This window comes from Porites lutea, chromosome 6 (genome assembly GCF_958299795.1).
Source record: "Porites lutea chromosome 6, jaPorLute2.1, whole genome shotgun sequence".
Taxonomy (NCBI): Eukaryota; Metazoa; Cnidaria; class Anthozoa; order Scleractinia; family Poritidae; genus Porites; species Porites lutea.
Genome location: NC_133206.1, coordinates 35,892,099 through 35,900,599, shown reverse-complemented (window position 1 = coordinate 35,900,599; position 8,501 = coordinate 35,892,099). Strand labels below are relative to the sequence as shown.

The window sequence follows — 8,501 nt, the reverse complement described above, 5'->3', positions numbered from 1 at the left end:
CTACCATGACATGGTATTTACGCAAAAACTGGTTGCTCTGGCACCCTTTAAAACACTACCACTGTATTGCGTCAAGAGGATAAACACGATTTTAGTCAATTTTAAAGCTTAATTTTTCCAAGGTTCGGCATTTTACTGATAAACTGGGGCTATTCTTTATCAGTCCTTCTATAGCTTTCGGGAAAATTAAAATCGTTTAGAGAGAGCTTTCTCGAAAGTTTGGCCTTATTAACATAATCGTGTAAATTTCCGAGAAAAATGTCACGTTTTTATAGTCACGAGATCAAGCGATAACGTAAGAACCATTTCATAACATACCATGGGGAATTTTTTTGCAGTTTCTGTCATATGTTCTTTTACAGGGCAGGTGCTCTGCGTTTATCCGAGGTATATACTATTATAAATCATTGAGTTCAATAAATTAACAATTGTACGACGTGACTTTATTAAAAATGTTGAAGACGTACGGTTTCGAAAAATTGAATTACTTTTCAAACTTTTTATTAATGCTAACAAAGAAAAATAAAAAAACAAGAATAATTTTACCTGTCACTTAAAAATTATCTTGCGCAAAGAAACGTGGTTGTAATATGATACCAACTGATGACACAAGGCAAATTTATTCAAAACGCCAAGTATGAGTTGATCTTTCAGTTGGCCCGACTCTGTTTGCGGTTTAGAGGGCACAGGATCCAAAATCCTACCCTTACTCGCTTGTAAACTGTAGCTTGTAGACGCGAGGATCATCGATTACTGTTCTTTTTTCCAAAGTTTTCTTTAACCTTTATCTTGTTACTGTCTGATTTTGTATATATATGTAAACAGAAAGTCCCTGGTGTTATGATGTGTCTGTCCTTCAGAAACTGACGTTAAGGTTTTTTGGCTTTTTCTCTTTTACTTCGCTTACGTTTCAAAAACCTTCCTTTGTAATTAGTAACAAAGCTTTAACAACTCAGGCCAGGCATGACTCCCTAATTGAATATGCATATTTTAGTAAATGCTATTTAGAACGGTTTGCTTCCACCAGTGCTCATGAAAAGTGAGGTACGAATGTGGCTCAACGAAAAAAAAACACGTGAAACGTGATTTCAAATAACACGTGACATCGCTTCGTCAATGACATCACAAAACACGTTTTCCTAAACGGGAGAGGGTTGCAAACCTTAATCTTAGGAACATGTTACATAAACAGTGTAAATCGTGTGCAGTGTAAATCTTTCCCCACTTTAGAGTAAATATTTTGACCGTTAATTCTCAATTATCAGTCACGTGACGAAAATTTGAGCTTCTAAAATGCACTCATATTGCTAAGGCTATTAAGCTACATTGTTAGTTCAATTTTCAGGATCATTGATACAAGCAAACCGTTCTAAATGGCATTTTATCAAAATATGCATATTCAATTAGATAGTCATGCCTTAAGTGGCCAGAGGAGGCGATCTGTTTCTGCGATAAAATGGCTGGACCACTTTGAATGCGTTTTTTAATGCAAAACGTTCAGAAATTAATGGCTCTCAAATGCGCAATAGTGTCTAAGTGGAAAAAAGAGCGGTGGTGGTTTAAACTTAAGGTAAAAATCTAAATTAAAAACAAACAATGTAACCATGTTTCATTAATCGATAACTTTATTTCAGTGCCAAAGAGGTCAGTACTGTGCAATTTCTGAACTCTACTTCACTCTAATTTGATAAAACCTGAAAATTGCTATGTTGAATAATTAATTATATTACAAACTTGCATTCGGCAAGACTGAGATATTGAAAAAGGGTATCAATAGAGTGCTGTTTAGTGAAAATCAAAACCATCTGGGTAGTTCTTTTAACTTCTTCTAGTCAGGCAAAAAATACTAGAAAAACGAAAGACAAAACGTTTTCAGGGGAATACGAATCAACTATCCATAGGATGAAAAAACCCTTACGCGATTGCTACAGAAGCCATAGTAAGGGAAAAATCCCGGCCCTATGGATCGTATACCCCGACCTGCCGGGCGCGGTCTTCGTTTAAGGAAAAAAGGCTGAAATGTTCCCTGAGGTAATCACGCCTCTATGTTTTTCATTATTTAAGGCTTCATTCACGACCTAGCTTAGCCGTAGGAACTGTTACAACTATACATTGTTCTCATTATTGTAGACATCTGCATCGTGCTGTGTGATTCTTGTTTATTGTTGAGCCAGTCATCATTCTGAAACTAAGGGATAATTCACAGGAATTAGTTAATTACGCGTTTCCGCCTGCCTTAATTTGCATTTAGAAGGCATGCCTTTATCATTGTATCTTACCGTTGTCATTTCAGTAAATTTATCCCTAAATGAGATTTGAACTGTGAATAAGATGTACTTCTTGATCCATGGCTATTAATTCAACAATGTGAACTTTTGTTTTTGCAAGGAAAACGTAGTTAAGAAATATTATTGTACGATTTTCATTCTTTGAATTGCTAAAAACTTGAAACAAAACCGAGTGGTAATTAACTGACCATGGAAAGGGGGAAAGCCTAAAAACTTGAGTTTTAGACCAAGAGGAGAATTGTGCTCATAATCGAAGTAAAACTGGAAAGGTATCTCAAAGAATACAGCTAATTACCAGTGACGGATCCTGGGGAGGGGCCCGGCCACTCCGCCCTTATTTTTAGACCAAACTGCAGGCCCGAAGAGCCTGAAAAATAATTGCTTTAGGCCTGGCCCATTCCCTTATCTCAGGGTCTGGATGACTGTCCCCCCTTTATCTGAAGGTGTGGATCCGCCACTCTTTACATTTCAATACTGTTTCTATGTACAATACCTCTGCATGATTCGTTCTTGAAGATCCAACAATGAAGGTTGTTGGTCCATCCGTTTGAAATCGTCTTTGCCCATCTTCTTTATACTGGTACTGAAACGAAACAGTATTTCTAACCTAAGTATTAATCAGTATTATGTATTTCCAACAAGCGAAGGTACAACGCGACAAGAATTTAACCAAGCTTCAATGGATTTAAGCACTAAACAACTTCCCCGTGAACTCTCAAATGCGTAGTTTCTTTATTCAACAGGTCGTCCGTTATCTATCCATAGTGGTAATAGAAAGCAAACAAAGTGGATGTCTGACCTAACGTACATACCTTTAACCCTGTCTGTTCCTTTCTAAATATTCTTCTCTGCTTCCTGTCACTTTTTGGATGCTGTTTAAATTCCTCTTAATCGCGGCGCTTCCTTCTTCCTGCTGCAAAAAAACACATATTGTAACTGTAGCAAAAGCTAGCAAACATGGTTTAATGACAAGTAAACCAGAACCAAAAAATTAAAACCTACCAAAGATTTAAATATACGACAACTCTATAGATTAAAAAAAAAAATTAAGCTTCCTTTCAAAAAGAATCCTTTAACAATAAGGCATACGTTTTAGTCTGATCAAAAATTACTGTCCTTCCCTAAAACTGATCTACAATGATAGGCCAAGTGTCCACTCGGTCACGATAAATTTTTTTTTTGGATAGCAAGACTTTTAAAAATTAGCCCACTAAGTCAGTCAACCAGGTTTTCCAATGTCTTTTTCCCGATTTAAATTAACCCCATAAAAATTGTGACCAATAATCCATGGTTTTTACTGAGTTAAAGAGCTGAATTGTCTGATAATTTAATTTTGTTACTGTCCTCTAACATGAAGGTCGGTTTTGGACACCAACGACTGGCCAGGCATAATTTTCACGCAGTCAAAAAGGGCCCTTTCAAACTGTGGTACACTCAATACTTCCGCAGCTGTCATTGATCAACCGACTTGTTCTTTTCTATTCCTAAACACAGAGTTGAATGAATATAACAATTAGGAATAATCTAACATAATTACCTTAATGGTTAATGCACCAGTTGGCAACTGGCAGGAAGCTGACATCATATGTTAGGTTCAGAATGCAGATGCAACGAATGCATTGAAGGCCATATCCATCGGTCCAAGATTTCCGCCCCCTTTTCCTCGGCAGTGCGAATACCTCCTAACAACGGATGGACTTGACACGGTTGATTGACAAGATAAAACACAGAATGAAGTGTCTGTCAGCTAAAGGCTGCAGCTGACTGCATGTAGTAACGAGTTATATCAAATCTAAGGCACCTAATGCAGTCGGAATACCCTGTCAAATATTAAACCAGCTGACTCGGCTGTTATGAATTTAATGGGTGCCCCCAGCTCAGCGCAACTAAACAATAAATTAACACCTACTGTAAAGACTGTTATAAATGTACAATGAATGAAAGGCTTATAAACTCTTTTCAACTCAAAGACTTATAAGTCAGACTCTAAAAATTAAAAACTACCAAAGATTTAAATATAAGACAACTCTATAGATTACAACAAAATTATTAAGCTTCCTTTAAAAAAAATCCTTTTTAATAAGGCATAAGTTTTAGTCGGATCAAACATTATTGTCCTTCCCTGAAACTGATCCACACTGATAGGCCGAGTGTCCACTCTGTCACAAGAAACTTCTTTTTGATAGCAAGAGTTTTAAAAATTGGCCCACTGAGTCAGTCAATCAGATTTTTAAATTTTCTTTTCCCCTTTTTAAATTAACCCCATAAAAGTTGTGACCAATAATCCATGATTTTTACTGAGCTAAAGAGCTGAATTATCTAATAATTTAATTTTATTACTGTCCTCTGACGTGCAGGTTGGTTTTGGACACCAACCACTGGCCAGGCATAATATTCATGCAGTCAAAAAGGGCCCTTTCAAATTGTGGTACACTCAATACTTCCGCAGCTGTCATTGATCAACCGACTTGTTCTTTTCTATTCCTAAACACAGAGTTGAATGAATATAACAATTAGGACTAATCTAACATAATTACCTTAAAGGTTAATGCACCAGTTGGCAATTGGTAGGAAGCTGACATCATATACTAGGTTCAGAGTTCAGATGCAACGAATGCATTGAAGGCCATATCCATCGGTCCAAGATTTCCGCCCCCTTTTCCTCGGCAGTGCGAATACCTCCTAACAACGGATGGACTTGACAGGGTTGATTGACAACATAAAACACAGAATGAAGTGTCTGTCAGCTATAGGCTGCATGTAGTAACGAGTTATATCAAATCTAAGGCACCTGATGCAGTCGGAATATCATGTCAAATATTAAACCAGCTGACTCAGCTGTTATGAATTTAATGGGTGCCCCCAGCTCAACGCAACTAAACAATAAATTAACACCTACTGTAAAGACTGTTATAAATGTACAATGAATAAAAGGCTTAAAAACTCTTTTCAACTACATAGACTTATAAGTCAGACTCTAAAAATTAAAAACTACCAAAGATTTAAATATAAGACAACTCTATAGATTAAAACAAAATCATTAAGCTTCCTTTCAAAAACATCCTTTTTAATAAGGCATAAGTTTTAGTCTGATCAAACATTATTGTCCTTCCCTGAAACTGATCCACACTGATAGGCCGAGTGTCCACTGTCAAAAGAAAAAACTTGTTTTTGATAGCAAGAGTTTTAAAAATTGGCCCACTGAGTCAGTCAATCAGGTTTTTAAATTTCCTTTTCCCCTTTTAAAATTAACCCCATAAAAGTTGTGACCAATAATCCATGATTTTTACTGAGCTAAAGAGCTGAATTATCTGATAATTTAATTTTATTACTGTCCTCTGACGTGCAGGTTGGTTTTGGACACCAACGACTGGCCAGGCATAATTTTCACGCAGTCAAAAAGGGCTCTTTCAAATTGTGGTACACTAAATACTTCCGCAGCTGTCATTGATCAACTGACTTGTTCTTTTCTATTCCTACACACAGAGTTGAATGAATATAACAATTAGGAATAAGCTAACATAATTACCTTAAAGGTTAATGCAACAGTTGGCAACTGGTAGGAAGCTAACATCATATGTTAGGTTCAGAGTGCAGATGCAATGAATGCATTGAAGGCCATATCCATCGGTCCAAGATTTCCGCCCCCTTTTCCTCAGCAGTGCGAATACCTCCTAACAACGGATGGACTTGCGAGGGTTGATTGACAATATAAAACACAGAATGAAGTGTCTGTCAGCTATAGGGTGCAGCTGACTGCATATAGTAACGAGTTAAGTTGTGACCAATAATCCATGATTTTTACTGAGCTATAAAGAGCTGAATTGTCTGATAATTTCATTTTGTTACTGTCCTCTAACATGCAGGTTGGTTTTGGACACCAACGACTGGCCAGGCATAATTTTCACGCAGTCAAAAAGGGCCCTTTCAAATTGTGGTACACTCAATACTTCCGCAGCTGTCATTGGTTAAGCGACTTGTTCTTTTCTATTCCTACACACAGAGTTGAATGAATATAACAATTAGGAATAATCTAACATAATTACCTTAAAGGTTAATGCAACAGTTGGCAACTGGTAGGAAGCTAACATCATATGTTAGGTTCAGAGTGCAGATGCAACAAATGCATTGAACGCCATATCCATCGGTCCAAGATTTCCACCCCCTTTTCCTCGGCAGTGCGAATACCTCTTATCAACGGATGGACTTGACACGATTGATTGACAACATAAAACACAGAATGAAGTGTCTGTCAGCTATAGGCTGCAGCTGACTGCATGTAGTAACGAGTTATATCAAATCTAAGGCACCTGATGCAGTCAGAATTCGATTTCAAATACTAAACCAGCTGACTTAGCTGTTATGAATTGCATGGGTGCCCCCAGCTCAACGCAACTAAACAATAAATTAACACCTACTGTAAAGACCGTTTTAAATGTACAATGAATAAAAGGCTCATAAACTCTTTTTAACTACATAGACTTATAAGCTAAAAACTACCAAACATTTAAATATAAGACAACTCTAAAGATTAACACAAAATCATTAAGCTTCCTTAAAAAAAAAAATCTTTCGTAATAAGGCATAAGTTTTAGTCAGATCAAACATTACTGTCTTTCCCTGAAACTGATCCACACTGATAGGCCGAGTGTCCACTCTGTCACAAGAAACTTCTTTTTGATAGCAAGAGTTTTAAAAATTGGCCCACTGAGTCAGTCAATCAGGTTTTTAAATTTCCTTTTCCCATATTTAAATTAACCCCATAAAAGTTGTGACCAATAATCCATAAATTTTACTGAGCTAAAGAGCTGAATTATCTTTTATTTTACTTTTGTTACTGTCCTCTAACATGGAGGTTGGTTTTGGACACCAACGACTGGCCAGGCATAATTTGCACGCAGTCAAAAAGGGCTCTTTCAAATTGTAGTACACTCAATATTTCCGCAGCTGACATCGATCAACCGACTTGTTCTTTTCTATTCCTAAACACAGAGTTGAATGAATATAACTATTAGGAATAATCTAACATAATTACCTTAAAGGTTAATGCAACAGTTGGCAACTGGTAGGAAGCTAACATCATATACTAGGTTAAGAGTGCAGATGCAACAAATGCATTGAAGGCCATATCCATCGGTCCAAGATTTCCACCCCCTTTTCCTCGGCAGTGCGAATACCTCTTATCAACGGATGGACTTGACACGGTTGATTGACAACATAAAACACAGAATGAAGTGTCTGTCAGCTATAGGCTGCAGCTGACTGCATGTAGTAACGAGTTATATCAAATCTAAGGCACCTGATGCAGTCAGAATTCGATTTCAAATACTAAACCAGCTGACTTAGCTGTTATGAATTGCATGGGTGCCCCCACCTCAACGCAACTAAACAATAAATTAACACCTACTGTAAAGACCGTTTTAAATGTACAATGAATAAAAGGCTCATAAACTCTTTTTAACTACATAGACTTATAAGCTAAAAACTACCAAACATTTAAATATAAGACAACTCTAAAGATTAACACAAAATCATTAAGCTTCCTTAAAAAAAAAAATCTTTCGTAATAAGGCATAAGTTTTAGTCAGATCAAACATTACTGTCGTTCCCTGAAACTGATCCACACTGATAGGCCGAGTGTCCACTCTGTCACAAGAAACTTCTTTTTGATAGCAAGAGTTTTAAAAATTGGCCCACTGAGTCAGTCAATCAGGTTTTTAAATTTCCTTTTCCCATATTTAAATTAACCCCATAAAAGTTGTGACCAATAATCCATAAATTTTACTGACCTAAAGAGCTGAATTATCTTTTATTTTACTTTTGTTACTGTCCTCTAACATGGAGGTTGGTTTTGGACACCAACGACTGGCCAGGCATAATTTTCACGCAGTCAAACAGGGCCCTTTCAAATTGTAGTAAACTCAATATTTCCGCAGCTGACATCGATCAACCGACTTGTTCTTTTCTATTCCTAAACACAGACTTGAATGAATATAACAATTGGGAATAATCTTACATAATTACCTTAAAGGTTAATGCAACAGTTGGCAACTGGTAGGAAGCTAACATCATATACTAGGTTAAGTGTGCAGATGCAACAAATGCATTGAAGGCCATATCCATCGGTCCAAGATTTCCACCCCCTTTTCCTCGGCAGTGCGAATACCTCTTATCAACGGATGGACTTGACACGGTTGATTGACAACATAAAAC

The 8,501-nt window shown here is 36.9% G+C and overlaps 1 long non-coding RNA gene across 2 annotated transcripts; it reads right to left on the bottom strand.

Annotated features, from left to right (window-relative positions):
- Positions 1–1,602: 1,602 nt before the first annotated feature.
- On the bottom strand, positions 1,603–7,607 carry LOC140941359 (uncharacterized). Of its 2 annotated transcripts, XR_012166454.1 has the most exons (8): positions 7,324–7,607; positions 6,335–6,494; positions 5,818–5,977; positions 4,826–4,985; positions 3,826–3,985; positions 3,101–3,201; positions 2,782–2,871; positions 1,603–2,188 (listed from the first exon to the last, which is right to left on the bottom strand). It is a non-coding gene; the product is annotated as an uncharacterized lncRNA (long non-coding RNA). The 2 variants fall into 2 exon arrangements; XR_012166453.1 differs by having other exon boundaries at positions 5,818–6,494.
- Positions 7,608–8,501: the final 894 nt, after the last annotated feature.